This window comes from Cyprinus carpio, chromosome A11 (assembly GCF_018340385.1).
Source record: "Cyprinus carpio isolate SPL01 chromosome A11, ASM1834038v1, whole genome shotgun sequence".
NCBI lineage: Eukaryota > Metazoa > Chordata > Actinopteri > Cypriniformes > Cyprinidae > Cyprinus > Cyprinus carpio.
The window spans coordinates 3,540,540-3,559,461 of record NC_056582.1 but is presented as its reverse complement, the minus strand read 5'-3'; positions in this window follow the sequence as shown (position 1 = coordinate 3,559,461).

Sequence of the window (18,922 nt, the reverse complement as noted above, 5' to 3'; positions counted from 1 at the left end):
TTGAGCTGATAAAACCTATTACAGCTTTGTATACAGTAGGTAACTTGTGTATTTGTATGTTACCAAAAAACTTGAGTGTTTGTAACTCAATTTGACAAGTTCAGCCAGCTTAAAGATTTAAGTTAAGCCAAGCACACAGAACTCAAATGTGTATTTGTATGTTAACAGTTATTTTGGGTGTTTGTAACTTTAAGTTGTTAATACAGAAAACAGATTGTTGGCAGCAAATAGGACATTTATATGTTTAATAAAACAATGTTAATTCAAGTCATTACTTTTAAGGCATGCTATCAAATCAACAATTTAACACTGTAAGAAAAACTGCACATACTGCATTATGTAAATAAATAAATAATAATACAAAACTGAAGAAAAAAAAATTAATGTCCCTTTCTGACATCTTGTAAATCTAGATTAGCTTGTCCACACAAAAAGCAGTGAGGATTTGCAATTTTCACTGTTCAAATATGGAAATGGAGAAATTACAAAACTCTTCTTAGTAGATAGCAAGTTTCCTAATTCTCTTTAAAAAGTTCTCTTTAAAAAAAGACACTAAACCACTTAAAGGGATACTTCACCCAGAAGTGAAAATTCTCTCATTTACTCAACCTCACGTTCCAAACTCAGACTCTTGTTCATCTTAGGAACACAAATGAAGATTTTGATCAAACCTGAAAAATTCCATTCCATTGAAAGCTTCAAAACTTTTATAAAGAGATCATAAAATAAATCCATATAAAACAAGCAGTATAATCAAAGTCTTATGAAGAGACACGATCAGTTTAAATGATAAACACAACATCAGCCAGCATAAACAGCAGTTTAACATACTTGCTTGACGTGGATAAGCAGCTGAGTAACACACAAGAATGAACCTCACTGGTTTTCATGCATCAAGCAAACAGCAACTTTTCCAATTAGAAATACATCCTTCAGTAGTGATTTACCATTTTCTAAATCAATAATGGTAAATCATGAACAATTACACTGAAAAATGCTCAATCATGCCACAATGACACGTATAGGTTGGGGATGATTTTACAGGTCATCCAATATAACTGTACCATCCAAAACGATTGCAGTAGATGTGGTGTCAAGATGCAGTGATGGCTCTATGGTCAATGCTGTGTAGCCATCTAATGACTGGTCTTTGTGAATATCCACAGAACTGAAGACTTTCTGAGTGTATAAGCAAAATGCTATTTTAGAAAGCAACAATTTATTGCTACTATCTCAATAATCTGTAACTGTAGTCTAATTATGAGTATTTTTAAAATGTAATTTAATTTAATTACAAGTACTTAATTTTTGGAATCTGATTATGTAATCCAGATTACATGTAATCAATTACTACTCAGCTCTGTCTGATTTATCCTTGTTTAGAAATCCATTAGGTTCAGTCATTGGTCAGCAAGAATGGAGTCCATCATTTTCAGGCTATATAATCACCCCAACAAAAGAAAAACTGGCGAACCCTCTTTGACATGAAAAAGTGCTAGTCATACGACTAAGAGTTCGACGTGTAGGTAGTGAAAGTTTACAAAAGTATCTTTTTATCCTTAGACAAGCTCAGGGGAACACAATCTCTGTTAACAGAACTCTGCACGAGCCTCCTGCCGTGGAGCTTCTCTCTTCCAGTAGGTGGCGCTGTAAACCGGCAGGTTGGTTCATATTACAGCGCAGATGCACTAGTGAATCGCTCACTAGTTACTGTGCATTATTAACGTTGTAAAAACATAGCTTTGCTCATAGATTTGCTCATAGCAGACATCATAGGCATGAGTGTTAGTGTAGTGTGTGTCCTTATGTATTAAAACACATACGACTCAAGACAATCATCAAGTTGTGGTTTATTTCAGAATTTACAGTACCAGTACATGTTTTGAAAGGTTCCTAATGCACGCCAAGGCTGCATTTATTCAATCACCAGAGCTGGGTAGATTACTTATGAATTGTAATCAGTTACTGATTACAGATTACATGACAAAATTTGTAGTCAGTAATATAATCTCTTAGATTACACATTTTTGGTAACATAATCTGATTACTTTTGGATTACATTTAGATTACATTTGTGCTAACCCTTATTTGATATCACATATATTGAATTAGTTTAATCTTGTACTATTTTGACATATACAAAGAAAAAATATATTCCACAAAATATATTTAATTGCCCAACAAGAGCCACAATAGCTTCTAGTGCAATATTACATGTAATCCATTACTACCCAGCTCTGTCAATCACACACACACACACACACACACACACACACACACACACACACACACACACACACACACACACACGCCACGCGCACACACACACACACACACACACACACACACACACACACACACACACACACACACACACACACACACACACAAAAGAGTTATTCTGAAATATTATTACAATAATGAAATAAATTGATAATAAGATTAATCTAAATTATTTTTATGCTTTAAAATGTAGTTTTATTTTTATGTATTACTGTAAAGCTGAATTTTCAGCAGCCATTACTCACACAATCCTTCAGAAATCATTCATTAGCAGTTATTATTGGTGCTCAATTAATTATAAAAAAATCATTTTCTATTTTCAAAATCAAGAATTACAAAATTGTATTTTGTTGTGTTATGGTTATATTTCTTTATTAATTTGTTCTGATTTTATGATGTTAAGTTATTTTTAGTTTTTTTATGTTCTGTGTTAATTATTTTTTCTCTTATTATTACAAGTGTTAAAAACTGTTTTTGTTGCTTAATATTTTTTTCCGGGATTCTTTGAAGAATAGGAAGTTCAATGAATAGCATTTAATTATATATTTTGTAACATTATACTGTTAATGTCACTTCTGGTTAATTGAATGTGTCTTTGCAAAATAAACGTATTATTAATATCATTATTTAATTATTCAATAAATTTTAAAAGGTAATAATATTTCACAATACAACTCTTTTTACTGCATTTGATCAAATGCATATAGCCTTGGTGAGTATAAGAGACTTCTTCATTAAAAAAAGTAATTGTAAAAGTGAATTAAGTATTCAGTTTGCATGTATATCATATTGACATCTGATTGGAATATATTTCATTTCACTAGTGTGTTATCTGATTGTTTCTAGAAACAATAACCGCATTTTTAGAGCCCATTTTTTCCATAGTAAGCTACAAAAAAGTTTGTTCTTAATTCCCACAACATCAGACTGATTTTTTTTCTTTAGAGTAATGTGCATGAACTGTGCACCAGCGACAGATAGAACCCATTGTGATTTTTGTTTTGTCTGTTAGATTGATGAAGCAGATGGCTCTGGTAACAGTGTTCTCCACATGGTTTGTTACACTGGGCAAAAGGCTGTAGCTAGTGAGCTGGTTAACTGTGGTGCCAGTGTTAACCACTCAAACATGCGTGGCTGCACGCTGCTGCACCTGTCTGCTGCCTCCGCTGACGGAGCCTTGTGTCTGGAGCTGCTGGTCAATAATGGGGCAAATGTTAATGTGTTTTGATTTCAGAATAAAGATGGGAAGAGTCCTTTGTATATGGCTGCCATTCACGGACACTTCACCCGTTCCCAGATACTCCTTCAAAATGGTAAAGCCAAGCTCAAAAACACAAATGTCAAGAGCTTAATACTAGTTAGACGAGATTTTACAGCAGTATTTTCCTGTAGAGCGGCTTTGAAACAAAGTACACTGTAAAAAGCTCTGTACGATTAGAAATGACTTTATTTGACTGCAGAGCAATGCTGTTTAAGGCCTTGTAACTATAAGGTCTTTTAGTTGTAAAGGGTTAGTTACATGTTTACTCACATTAACTAAACATTCCTATACTGTCACCTACGACACTGTGACTGCACTGTACATGTGTATATTACTAGCACATTTGTAAGCATAATTTACGTTAGGAACTCTCCTATCTGATTAACAGTGTGTTAATGGATCAAAAGGCCTAATGTTAATTTACACAAAGACTTGGCTTTCATAAAAGTTGTTCAGGAAAACTAAACCTTATGATGCATACCATGTTGCACCAGATGCATTGCATCCTCAAGCAGTCCAAAACACGGCAACTAATCACTATACTGGCCAAAAAGTGGTGTAAATGAATTTTGCTGTGAAAACAGTCAATTCAAGTCAAGTCACCTTAATTTATACAGCGCTTTATACAATACAGATTGTGTCAAAGCAGCTTTACAGTGTTAAACACGAAAAATGTGTGCTGATAATGCAAGAGGACAATAGAAAACAGTCAGTTTATCAGTTAAAGTCAGTTCATTGATGATTCAGTGATGTCATCATCAAGTTCAGTTCAGTTCTCTTCCAATAATGTCTGTGCAATCAAGTCAACAGTGTTGCCAGAAAATTGTGTCCCCAATTAAGCAATTCAAAGGCGACAGTGACAAAGAACTAAAACTCCACTGGTGATATAAATAGAGAAAAAAACCTTGGTAGAAGCTAGGCTCAGTCGGAGGGCCATGTTCTCCTCTGGCCAGACGAAACCAGCATGATGTGGTTTAATTCCAGGCTGCAACACAGGTCAGATTGTGCAGAGGACTCGCCTGGTTCCCGTGGTCTTGTGCAGATGGTCGTCGAGGTGATGAAGTCTTTGCAGGGGATCTGTCTCGGGGACTGATCTAGTTGACATGGTCTCCGCTGACATTCAGGGCTGTAGAGGTCGTCTCTAAGTGTTGATCCACCATCTGATCTGGATACAGACTGGATCTGGAGGCTACGGTGATCTCGGAATAAGAATGAAAGAGACTAATATTAGCATAGATGCCATTCCTTTTACGATGAAGTGAGTACATCGGGTGTGAGAGTGTGTCTGCCTCCTGAACAACGCTAGGTAGGTTGTTCCAGAGTTTGGGCACTAAATAGGACAAAAAGTTTTTATATTATTATACAGTACATCTCTATATGAAGCACAGACTTTATTTAATCCACAGAAAGACAAACGTGTTATGGAAAAATGTCTATGGTGAAGTCATTATGTGCATTAATAATTTGGTACAAATATAATGTTTTTTAAACAATATGAGTGGGTAATAATAATAATAATATTCATGTTCATATTAATATCCAACCTTTATGTTTATTTTGACGTGCCATTGCTGCATGTCAGAATAAACGCTTCTTCCAACAAGAGGTAAAATGAGATATCAATCAGCATCAAACAGCCAGTAGCCAATGAAATTCTGGGGCGGCACCTCTCTGGCTCTTTTACTGATTTCATGAAGTCTTCAGGTTTGTGTTGCTGAAAAGCAACTGAAAAGCCGCCATCATGCTTTCTGGTAAGGATGATGTCACATGGTTACTGGTCTGTAGTTTGTTTGACAAAGGTTGTGTTATAAGGTTAAAAGCATTAGCAATTTTGAAATAACTTTCTGTTTTTCTTTTCTCTTGTAGGTGCAAAGGTGGAGTGTGTTAATAAATATGGTAATACTCTTCTTCACTCTGCTGCTAAACATGGTCATGAGTTGCTCATCAGTATACTCTTGAATAACGGTGCGGATGTGGCCAGGTGTGTCTTTACAAAAGCATTCAAACACACAGACCACTGCAGCAGAACAGACACTTTAGAGTTTGTGTCCACTTTGTTTGTATCTCCCCTCAATGATGAACTAAACACAGCTAGTGCAGTTCACTGGCTTTGGACCAAGTTAAAGACGGACCAAAATCAGAAACAAAAAATAAGAAATAGGTAGATTTTAAAGTAAGACTATTTTCCAACCTTCTTGTGTACAGCATATGAAATTCAGCATCCGATTTATTTTCTTAAAGGGAGGTGGGTGGCTTTTTTTTTCTAATACCAGCTGTATACAGTAACAACATGTTACTAAAACATGGCACAAACTGTCTTTAAATCAAATGTAAATTCCATTTATTGTATTATTTATTTATTTATTATTAAAAAGAAAAAAAATTAGAGCAGGGACTTGGTTTTTTTTTAGAGAGGAATAGAAGCAGTTGCTTTTAACAAAGGTGTGGGGTTTATGATAATGCACTGATTGGTGAAGTCCAGGGATACATCAGATATGACATTTTGAATGTAAGAAGATTTGAAAGTAGAAAGTTGATATGAATTTCCATTCCATTTCCTTTTCATTTCTTTAAATAAAGTGGCTTTTATTTTAAATAAATATAGTGCAAGCATACAATTTTACAAAAAAAAAACAATTGGACCGATGGAAATAGATTAGCATGAGATTGCAATCCCATAAAAGCACAGATGGAAGTGGAAAATTTTACAGGTGATCTATTGACAACAGACACAGACGCAACGTGATTATTTCCATAATGACCAATGCAATTTACCAAGACAGTGACAGTGTACAAGCCTTTTTATCACTATTTCTTTCACTGCTTTCTTTCGTAAATGCTGACAGTGTTTTTTTTAATGCCAAAGGAGGATTTGCACTGTTAGTAAATCTGGCGCATAGTGTTAAAATGTTACAAGTAAACAAGTATTGTTTCTTTGAATACAAAAAGAATTGAGATACGCTGCTATTATCAAAAATGTATGAAATGTGGAACATGTCCATAATTATTGTGAAGGTGAACTGTACCTGTGGTTACTGTGCTGAGTAGCTTGGCTTGGTTTGCCAAGTTATTTCTGAGAAAATCTCTTGCATCGTTTGTTTGCTGATGCCACCTTCTCTGGTATTTTGTTATCTAATGCACTGGCACACATTGTCAAGTAAGCATCCAAATGCTTTTTGAGAAACTGTTGTGCCCTCCATACTGTTATCTTGTTAGTCTCTTTGAGTGAACTGGCGTGGCAATAAATATTTTTTTATTAGCTTATAGAAATGTCTTTCAAATGTGTGGAAGATGTGGAGAGTTGTGTTCCTGTGAGCCCTTTTCACTTCGCTGTGAGTAGTCAGTCTCTAGTCATATCTCCTCTGTCTTTCTCTCTAATGCAGTCATTATTTCAAACTGAATGTGAAATTAAGTAGAATTAAAATGAATTGAAATTCATGTAACTGCTACAAATGTATTTTTTAACTAGAAATGGGAAATTCATAAAAACAAACTTTGAGCCTTGTTTGAAAGTTAAAGAAAAAATGAAGCCATTGCCAGTAGAAGTAATCCAGTCAATTCTTATCTCTATCATTTCAATTCAAAAAACAATTGTGTGGAAAAGCCAGTTCAATTTAAATTACTCATGAATTGATAGCAAGATATTAATTTTATCCAACCCTACCTAGACAATTGTTTCTATCAGGCGTATAATGGTCAGAGAGAAGCTCTTCAGGTGCTGTCCGAAACACTGGTTAATGTAGACATACAGGATCCCGGGGGTCATACAGCTCTGTATATGTCTGCTCTGAGAGGTCACGGACCCCTGTGTGGAGCTGCTGCTGCTTCAAGGGGCCTCGTATGCCATCAGGGAGCACATCCACAGATGGACACCACTACATGCTTCAGGTGTGTAAAGGAACAAAGAATTTGTGAAACTGTGATGAAAAATTTGGTTCAAAGGTTCAGTTGGTAAATGCACTTCACTAATATAGCATAATAATATTATACATTTGTGCTATAGTCTTACCAAGGCTCTTATGTATTCTTGGGAATGATGTACTGTATAATTGCTCAACTAGACTTCAATCATTGCAGAGCTGTGGGAGGGCCAAACTATGAATTGGTACAAGAAACTAACTTTATTTAACCCATTCATTTATGCTCACCTGCCAATGGTCAAACTGACTGCCTGCTCATGATGTTGAAAAGAGCCGAAAAAAGACATAATTGACCTCATGGACAGTAAATGACATTTCAATGTTATAGCATGATCATACAATGCATTCGCATCTTTTAAAATTATTGATTTATATGCATGATTGTGTGTATAAAGCGCGCAAGATGCCGCAGTTACAATACAGCTGTAAGATAACATATCTAATATAACCAAATGACATTTATTTTCATATTAAACATTACAACAAATTTATCACTCAGTTTAGGGCTTTTAAGTGATTATATTAGATTATATTAATTACTTTTGCAATAAATGACTATTTCAGATAGTGCTGAAGCTACAAAAATAAAACAGTCCAATCCAAACAAAATACAAAAACAATCCGATCCAAACAAAATAAATATTATACATAACCAGAGTAAACAGCATAGTACATAGTGATGGCTGCATTTATACAAACATAATGAAACTTTATGATAGATGTCTAAATCAGTGTTTTGCCAAAAATAGTATTTAACAAAAAATAAATTACTTTCTGCACCTTGAATGCCATGATGAATTTTGAATATTTCCATTACTCCATCATTAGCGTTTTGCACTAAATATACCAAAGGAAAAAAAAAACACCTTCCCAACTTAATACCAGCCACTGACAAGAGTAAACATTTGTTGTTGTTGTTGTTGTCTTTGCATTATAGCTCAAAGTTTCTCACCTCCTCTCTGTACTCTGTTGTGTGTAATAAGGCCCACCACTGCTGTCCTCAGCAAACTTGATAATGTGGTTGTTCTGATACTGGCCAACACAGTCATGAAAGGGCTGAGAACACAGGCCAGTTCAAAATGAGAACACCAGACTAATATCTGTTAGTCAGTCCAGGATCCAAGAAGAGTTTACGGGTGAGTGTCTGTGGTATAATGGTGTTGAATGCTGAGCAGAAGTCATTGAACAGCATTCTGACTCTGTCTTTGTGTCTGAAAGGGCACATGATATGGCATTTGCAGTTGTGTTTGTAAGCAAACTGTAAAAGGTTCAGTGTGGGTGGGGTGAGGGTCTTGATGTGAGTCATCACTAGCCGCTTGAAGCACTTCATGGCGATTGGTGTGAGTGCCACAGGGTAGTAGTCATAAAGGCAGGTTATTGATGATTTCTTTGGAATGGGGTGATGGAGGCTGTTTTGAAGCATGCTGGGACAACAGGCTGTTCTAGCGTGTAGTTAAAGCTCAGTGAATTCAGGCATAGTACTGTGATAGCAGTCCACCTTCGTAAGATGTCAGTTTGTGAAATTTAATCCTTGGCAGATATTCCATGGTCATCTCTTTTTGCTTGCCTAGATGAAGTAAAAACTTTTCTAAAAATTTCTATTTCTGAATGAATCAAAACCGAGGTTATAGTCTTTGGTCCCCATGAAAACTCTTGGAGTAGAAGTATTGACCTGAACTACCTTGCTCTCTCTTTACTTCATCCTGCGTTAAGAATTTAGGTGTGTTTTGGGATTGTAGCCTTAAATTCGACAAACAAATAAATGTGGTGACTGGCTCTTGTGTTTTTTTTTTCCAGTTACGTCTTCTCTCCAAGATTAAACCTTTTCTCTCTGAGAAAACCTTAGAGATTGCAATCCACGCACTTGTTACGTCTCACCTGGACTACTTCAACTCTCTTTATTATGGCATGTCAAAGTCCTCTGTCGCTCGTCTCCTATTAGTGCAAAATTCTGCTGCCAAATTCCTCAAATGACCGCTTAAATCTGTGTTCAAAATGTTACTCCGATTTTGAAATCGCTGCATTGGCTGCCTGTACATTTTAGAATTAAGTTCAAAATTCTTCATGTTTTTAAATCTCTAAATAATCTGGCACCAAGTTATCTGTCTGAGCTACTCCATCTATACAATCCCACACCAAATCTGAGGTCTGGTGAACAGTGGTGAAGAGCTTTTGCTATTGCTCGCCCTATGCTGTGGAACAGCCTCCCGGCTTATATCAGATCAGCACAGTCTTAAACTGATTTTAAATGCTTGTGTCATTAATGTGTGATCTGCCCTGTGCTTTTGGTTTATGTTTTATTCAGCACTTCGGTCAGCTGTGCTTGCTGTTTTTAAATGTGCTATATAAATAAAACAAACTAGAAACTTGTAACTGTAAGTGGCATTACTGGAAAGTGGAAGAAAAATGGGAACAGCAGCAACTCATGAAGCAGAAGACCAGGTAAAGTCACAGAGCGAGTGTTGTGGTGTACTGTATGGGGTGTAAAAGTCCCCAATGCTCTGCTGATTTCATAGCTGAAGAGTTCCAAACCTTCACTGGCATCAATGGGTTTCCATGACCGAGCAGCTGCATGCAAGCCGCACATATCCGAGGACAATGCTAAGCGTTGGATGGGTGTGAAGCACGCTGACACTGGACTCTGAAACAGTGGAAACCTGTTCTGTGGAGTGACGAAACACACTTCTCTGTTTGGCAGTCTGGGTTTGCGGATGCCAGGATAGAGCTGCCAGCTGTAAAGTTTAGTGGAGTAGGGATAATAGAATGGGGCTGTTTTTCAGGGGTTGGGCTGTATATTGTTGCACATTTATCAAAAGTGGTAATGTAATAGAGTTTCACATCACCATTATTTTATGTATTCTTGACCAAACAGCTCACACTTCATAATAGGCCTGTAGCAAGCACTTCACTTAACCAACTATGATAGTTTCATCAAACAGTAAACAGTATACCAATATGCAGCATGTTAATAAGAGTAAATTAAACACTACTTACAATTAATGCGACGACTTCTACTTTAGCCATTTCATATTTATGTAAAAAAAAAAAAAACAAATAAAAAAACTGGCTACGCACAGTAGTTTCAACAAAGGACACCAGAAAATTACCTCTTCACTTCATTGTCCAATAAAAATTTAAGCTTGTTTAAGCAAGATGCGCACAACCCATAGCAATGCTACCTTTATAGGACATCGTTTTCAAAACTGCACATTCAAGTCTCATGTTTCTGTTTGATGACAAAGCTCAAAGTTCAGTAATATTGTTTCCCCCATTTTTCTCTCTTCTTCTGGAGACAGAAGAAGCCGCACTGCGTTGCATCGTGCTGTAAGTTTATGTTTTGTACATATGTATGCATATACTTGGTTTGTGCATCTGAATATTTGCACATTATTGTGCTGGAATTTGGCAATGTTGTAAGGAGATTTAAGGAGATTTACACCAGCAGCTGAATTGTGCCATTGCTTTGGTAAACATACTCCAGAATATCTATGTGCTTTTTATTTGCCACTCAAAAAAAAAAAAAAAATGTTGTCTTTGATAATTAGGTTGCACGAATGAATGAAGCATTTGCAATATATTGCGCTTTTTTATCTACTACTGTACACCCAAAGCGCATTGCAATCATATCAGGTGGTCACTGGAATATCTCAACCTGCTCTGAACTGGCTCAAATAGGTGCATACACTTGTAACAGCTGGAGGATAACCCTGAAATTGGTTGGTATACCACACTGTCAAGAAGGACAGAAGACAACACAGTTGTCTGAGCTTTGCTGGTGCATGGAGCCATCACTCTGTGCAGGGATGTTTATTGCAGAAGCTCTGTGCACTTGGCTGCCTCTTGTGGTCACGCATGGCTGTTGTGTCCTTTACTTGATGCAGCATCACTCTCAGACCCACTTGACTCTCTGCTAGACTACAGAGTACACATCTACTCACTGGGCTGCTTACCATGGCAAGAGTCCATTCCAGTACAGAAACATCAGCTGAGAATTAATCTAATGAATTACAAGTCTCTCGTTTCCTACCTAAAAATAAGGAAGCTTTCTGTTGTTGTTGTTGTTGTTGTTTTTAAAGGTACAATGACTGTCTAGAAGCTTCACTTGAATACAGAACATCAAGCTTTCAGGAAGGAAACAGCTTTACACCACTGCACTGTGCACTGTGAGAGAACCTCACCTCATCTCATCCACAAAATGTTTCTGTACACTTTCCATTTCCTGTTTCTTTCTCCACAGAATTGCTGGTCACGATGGTGCTGCTCAACTGCTTGTTGAAACTATAGGAATAAAAATCATGAACCTCAGAGATGCCAAAGGAAGGTATGTATGTCTGTTGTCCACTTAAAATATTTTTCCTAACATAGCAAGTGAGCAAAACATAGAAACTTCAATGACTTACAGTAGGCCACCAACTACTTTGGACAAATAATAGCCTCACTTTCTAAAAGCCACCAATATTTCGTAATTCTTCTTATTATTGTGTATTTTATCTGCTGGACTCCGTTACATGCACCTGCTGGGTCCTCTTCAGATGGCTGAATTGAGGCCCCTTTCGTTTAAGACACTTCTCCTGTTGGCTTTGGTGTTGACCTACAAATGCTCTCTGTGAACACTTCCTGCCTTGAGTTTGGGCCCAATGACTGTAAGGTACTTAAGGTGCTTTCAAACGTCTCGGTTACTAACATAACCTTGGTTCTCTGAGATAATGGGAATGAGCATTGCTTAGCTGGTCTTGCTACTGCACTTGCACCTGTGTTGATGCTTGTCACTCTTCAGACGAAAGATTCTGATGACATTCAGAACTGACTTATATAAGTGAATAGCTCAGTCTCTTTTGGCAGGCTGAACAGTCGTCTGTTCGTGCAGGTGCTCAAACATGATTCAGTGGCTAGTGGTTCTTGGCTAGTGATCAAAAGTTTTGTTTTTCAATCCACTGAAGTTTGGTAGACTTATGAAATGTGGAGAAATTTATATTGCAATACTAATTCTACAGTTTGCAGGTTAAAGGCATATAAAATCCCATTTGCCACTACAGAGCTAACTGACGTGAAGTGTCTGGAAAATGCATCTTTTAAAATTGCGTCAGCAGCACTTTATACAGTATACACTAGATCACAGGGTTTCTGCAGGATTTTTAAGCTCAAATTGAAGACTTTTTAAGACCTTTCTTAAGACCTGCACAAATAAAATGAATTCCATATGAGCGGGGTATAGGGCAATGTCTATAGTACCATATTAAACTGTAAAATTACTGTAAAAAGCATAATTTACAGTTCAGATAATTTTTGAAATATATATAAAAATATATTTAAATATATGATTTTGGCCACTTTTTAATATTTTTCACATATATTAAATATATGTAAATATATTTTTATAGGAAATATTTACATATATTTATTTACTTTATATGTAAATACATTTAGATATCAGACTATGTAAATATATTAATTTGCAATATATGTGCATATATTCATTTCTAATATTTGTTAAAATATTACATTTCTGTACATGTAAATATATTAGATTTCTATAAATCCAAATATATTTTAAAACATTAAAATATTCAATTAAATAAACTTAAACATGTTTCATAGAATATATTCCCATTTACTCAAACTTTATGTTTATGTATTAGTTATTAAATTAAGTTTATGTTTTTGTTATTGTTATTTTAATTTTCGAATTCATAATAAATATAATACAAACAAAATTTGGACCTTGAAAAACTGTAAAACTCTCCGGACAATGTAACTTAAAAACAGTGACAATATAAATTGACTTATTAATATAAAGAGTACATTTATCTACACCAGTTCAGCATGAACCAACAAAATTATGAATACTTATGTTGTTTATGGCACATAAATGAAAGATTATCTTTCTGAAAGCATCCAGGGTCAAAACATTATGCACAAATATGCAAGTCTTAGTAGGCATTAGAGGTCTGCACGGGCTTCAAACCGAAGCCCGAACCCGGCCCGTACCAGAGATCTTCTGACCCGACCCCGAGCATCACAGTTAAATTTAGAGCCCGAACACGACCCAAAATCCTTTTTTTATTTTTTTACAAAAAAGGCTCTATTTCACGATTGCATGCAACAGTCAGTAGCCTGACAAATACGTGTAAAGAAACAGATTCATTAAGGGTCAGCCAGTTCACAAGGCAAAAGAAAAAAACACTTACAGTTACGAAAGTTTATGAACATCAGCGGTCACGTAAATTCTGCTAAAGTTTTTGAATGGTTGTATACAACAAGACGATAATTCTTTCACCGTACAAATTATGGTCATTTCCGTCAGTTAAATTATGTGATAATTCTAAATGCATTTTAACTGACTGATTCATGCAGTGAAAGAACGCACTCTAAATGCGCCCGCGCACTAGTCTAAACTACTAGACTTCATCACCTAATGTATGCATGCACTCTGTAGGTTTGTTTTGTGATTGCTTTTCGCGATATACTCATAATATCAAATCGCACATCGTTAAAACAAGAGTTACGATATTATCGCAGGCCATACATATCCTACACCCCAATGTTTAGATATTTATGATGCATTGTCTTCTTATCGATCCACCAGTTCACATTTACAGCTCTGTGTGTTTGCAGGGTAAAAACATGGTCGCATTGGTCTGAACTCTGAACAAAACAACAGTTTTATTGAAAATGCTCATTCATTCTCTGCCAGCAGGTGGAGTGTTGGTAGAAGTATAACTGTTTCCCCGGTAACAGCAGAAAACAAAGCAGCGCAGCACTGTACTTTGAATGTGCAACGCTCATATTTATTCAATTAAATCATAGCCTTTTGAAGTTTAATCGTCACATTCAGCCATATCACAATTCTGGTCTTTCAATCCCCAAATATAAGACCTCTTGAAATCATAATTAAGACATTCTTGTACAATTTAAGACTATTTAAAGGTGCCATTTTTAAAAATTGAGGTAAAAATATCCAAAAAATGACCTACACGCATCAAAAGAATGAGAAGAAATAAGGGGCGATGATGTCATTAAAAAAAATGTCAAGTTATAGTGCTGCAGAGATATCAACCTTAATTAGCATTAGCATTACTAGCCACGGCCCGACAGGTGTCGTAATACCAGTTTCGGCCATGGGAGGCGGTATGTGGGCAACATAACCAGCAGCCAAACTGCAATACACGAATAACTCGTACGGCTTTTGGGCGTACTTGAACCTGATGTCAATCGTGTGGAAGGTACAGCCCACTACTTCATTTCAGTTCAGGGAAGAGAGCGGAAGGATGGCTGAAGCCCTTGGCAAGAGACACCTACCACCACCACCACCACCCGCTACAGGGAAACAACCGCGCTCTGAATCACAAATCAAATCCGATAAGAAAAGGAGCCGAACCAGAGTAAACATCGGCACTGCTTTCGATCGCTGGAGACAACTGATGGACTTGAAAGAAATGAGCTTCGACTCCGAACTTGCAACATTTCTTTTGGATTGGTAAGTAAGATGCTGTTAGTATTTTCGCTAGAAGTTTGTTTTATATGTTTGCGTATTTTTTTCGGGAAGTTATAACATAGAAATGTATCGAAGGCTGTTCGATCAAACGTGCTAATGTTAGCGATGGCTAACCGTAGCAGCGTTTGATAATTAGCTAGCTATAACTTACCCACAGATCCGATCCGGTTTTCACCTGTTATCTACCAAAGCCCGTCTCTACCAAGCTGATGCTAAAATGTAACATTACCTAAGAAGCTTGAAATGTCTTCGATGATAATGAACCCGAGAGAGAGAGCGCGAGCGCCCCGGCCGCGCGCGCACTCACTCACTATATTCAGAGCGGTCAAGTTTTTGAAAGCGTGTGAAAAGAGTCAATTGCGTGTCTCACGGTGAATGCTTGAGAGTTGGCAGCTCTGGTTACGTTGGTTGGCGCTAGCTTGGTCAACATCAGCTGTCTGATGTTGACAGAATGCTGTCTGTCAAATTAATTTAATTCAAATAATGTGTATATACAACTCAAAATGTAATATGAACAAAACAAATATGAACATATTCACTGGTAAAGGTGAAGGGGAGTAGCTTGAAGATGTCATGGTCATCAAATTCACTTGACATCACCCAACGTTCCTCTGGAGGCAAAACGTCCTCTTAGGCTTCGGCTATGGCTCTAGGGTTGTTGTGAAGGTAGGGGCGGAGCATAGAGACTATGCCGTTTCTCGTTTGTTACTCTAGAGTAATTTAATTTAATTTATTTGTGTATACTGTTCAAATTTTGTATTGAATGTGGAGTATGACTTGATTTTTTTGCCAGACATTACACATGGCTCCTTTTAAGACATTCTTGTACAATTTATAAATTTAAGTCTTTTTAAGACCCCGCGGAAACCCTGGATCAGGGGTCAGGAAATAGATCAGGAACTTTGTTCCTGCAAAGTTCAGTGTCATCCCCTATCAACAGGGTACCTCATTCCTGGTACTGTTAAAATGCATAATTGCTAATATTACAGTTGCTGAGTTACAGTCATTGGTCTTTTCTCACAGGCATGCTATGATGAAAGAAAGATGTTTTAACAGTATTCTGAACATGAGGCTCAAATGTTAGATTAGAATCAAAAATTAGTCTTGTCTGAAACTCCATGATAGAACCATCAACAGTTAAAGTAACCAACCCAGATTTATGTAGTTAGTGGGGTGAACCAATGAGCATAATCTCAGTCTTTTCACTGTTAAGACAAAGAAAATCTGTGACATCTATTCTTTTATCTTAGAAATACATTGATAAACACAATTCACAGGCACAGTATCATCAGGTTTTGAATGTATGTAAATTTGAGTGTCATCCGCATAAAAATTAAATTTTAGACCAAGAGATCTCAAAAGCTGACCAAGTGTTAGATGTTAAAAAGCAAGGGGCCCAAAATTGATCCCTGAGGGACTCCAGATTGCACAACACCAACCTTAGACCACCCATGTGTAACAAATCGCTTATGATCTGTGAGGTAGGACTTAAACCAATTAAGTGCAGTATCAGAGACCCCCAAAAAAGTTTCTAGACAAGTAATTAAAAGAGAATGATCTACAGTGTCACTGAGATCAAGAAGAATCAAAATTGAAAGACAGACAGAATCTGAAGCAATTAACAAATCAATAGTGACTTTAACAAATGCTGTTTCAGTGCTATGGAATTTATGGAAGCCAGACTGCAAGAGATCAAAAAGATTGTTTTCAGATAAATGAGAAATTAACTGAGTAGCAACAACTCCTCCAAAATTTTAGCAAGAAAAGGGAGATTGGAAATGGGATGGAAATTATTAAGGTTTTCATAACTAATGTTTGTCTTTTTTGGTACAAGGGTAACCAAAGCTATTTTAGAAACTGCTGGCACAACACCAATACACAAAGAGTCATTTATAATACTCAAGACAACAGGACACAAGGAAGCAAAACATGATTGAAACAAACTAGTGGGTATGTAAGGAGAAACCTCCTTTTCAAGGGAATGTGTCAAGTGTGCAAAAATTTGAAAAAGTATTACCAGAATATAATTAAATATTTACAAAAGAAGAAAATGAGAAGGTAGAGCCACAAAAACATTTGCATACATTATCAATCTTGGTGCCAAGCAAGTCAAGAAACTTGTTACAAATATGAGTTGAAGCAGTAACATGCTAAAGACCACTGCAATTCAGAAATTAATGGAATTAAACAGTTGTCTTGGATTTCTTTGATTGTTGTGAATTATCTTAAAAAAACATTCAGATCTGGCTGAAACAATTCTAGCCTTATATTCATGTAAACAAACTTTCCATGCTTGATGATGAACAGTCAGACCAGAGAAACACCACTTACGCTTCATCTTACAAATCATTCATTTTATGGTGCACAATTCATCGTGATCATTATATCATTGTACAGGAGATTAGGACATTCAAATGAAACATTGTGGTTGTAAATGAGTAAATGAGTGAAGGGAGGACAGGATTTAAGTTTTTAATCTTGGCCTCCAGAGGATCAGATGAACAGAAACTACTCAATGAAGAATCAATAAAAACAGAAAAGTCAGAGAACTCAGTTAATCTCCATTTAGGGTATGTCAAAACACAAGAAGAGCAGATGTTAACAACAGGCAGATTCATATCAGAAAAGATCGCCAGATGGCAAACCTAAATCAATAGTAGACAACAGACACAATGGATTTGTGATCCAAGGTGTGTCCTTTGTAATGTGTACAGCAGTCAACAAACTGATTCAAATCGAAGCACTCCAGCCAAGACAAAAAGTCTTCTCTTAACGCAGTCTTTTTTGTCCATATGGATGTTAAAATCCCCCAAAATAAGAGTTTTCTCAAATTTGAGGCACAGGTTAGATAACAGATCAGCAAATTCTGATAAAAAAAAGTCTTTATTTGCCTTAGGAGGCCTGTAGACTTTAACTATAGCTATAGATTGGGACTCAGAAACACTCAAAACTAGACATTCAAATGAATTAAACTGAGGAACAGCTACGGGACTTAAATTGTATTGTTGATTAATACAATGATTCCCCCACCTCTACCAGAGGATCGCTGGAGATCAAATAACCCATAGCCAACAGGAATAAGTTCATTAAAAAAGAAAACCATCCGACTGTTGTGCCATGTTTCAACTAAACACAAACGGTTGAGTTTTTCTTCCACAATGATGTCAGATAAAACCATGGCCTTGTTGTTGACAGACCATACATTAAAAAATGCTGATTTCAACAGACGCAGGGACTCTTCATATATAGACACAGACAAGTTGTTATATTTAATCCCAGCAGCTCTAGACAACAGCCTCTGAGGTTTACAAAGAAATGTTGGAGAGGAAACAACATCAGAGGATAAGTATGTAAAACTGTATTCCAACATCTCCACAGATTGTATGGATATCATTTGCCAAATAATAGTTCCTCTTTAGTTTCAACAGCAGGTGAGCAGTGTAGGCCTAACTTAAAGGGATACTCCACCCCAAAATTAAAATGTTGTCATTAATCACTTACCCCCATGTCGTTTCAAAATCAGTAAAAGCTTTGTTCGTCTTCAGAACACAATTTAAGATATTTTGGATGAAAACCGGGAGGTTTGTGACTGTCCCATAGACTGCCAAATAAATAACAGTGTCAAGGTCCATAAAAGTATAAAAGTCATCATCAGAATACTCCATCTGTCATCAGTGATTCAACCATAACGTCATGAAGCGACGAGAATACTTTTTGTATGCGAAGAAAACAAAAAATAACGACTTTATTCATTAATTCATCTCCTCTGTGTCTCTCCACATCACCGTAGCGCCATTTTGGAGAATATGTGCTGAACGTTACAGTTGAATCACTGATGGCAGATTCTGACAATGTTTTTCATACTTTTATGGACCTTGACACTGTTATTTATTTGGCAGTCTATGGGACAGTCACAAGCCTCCCGGTTTTCATCCAAAATATCTTAAACTGGAACGACATGGG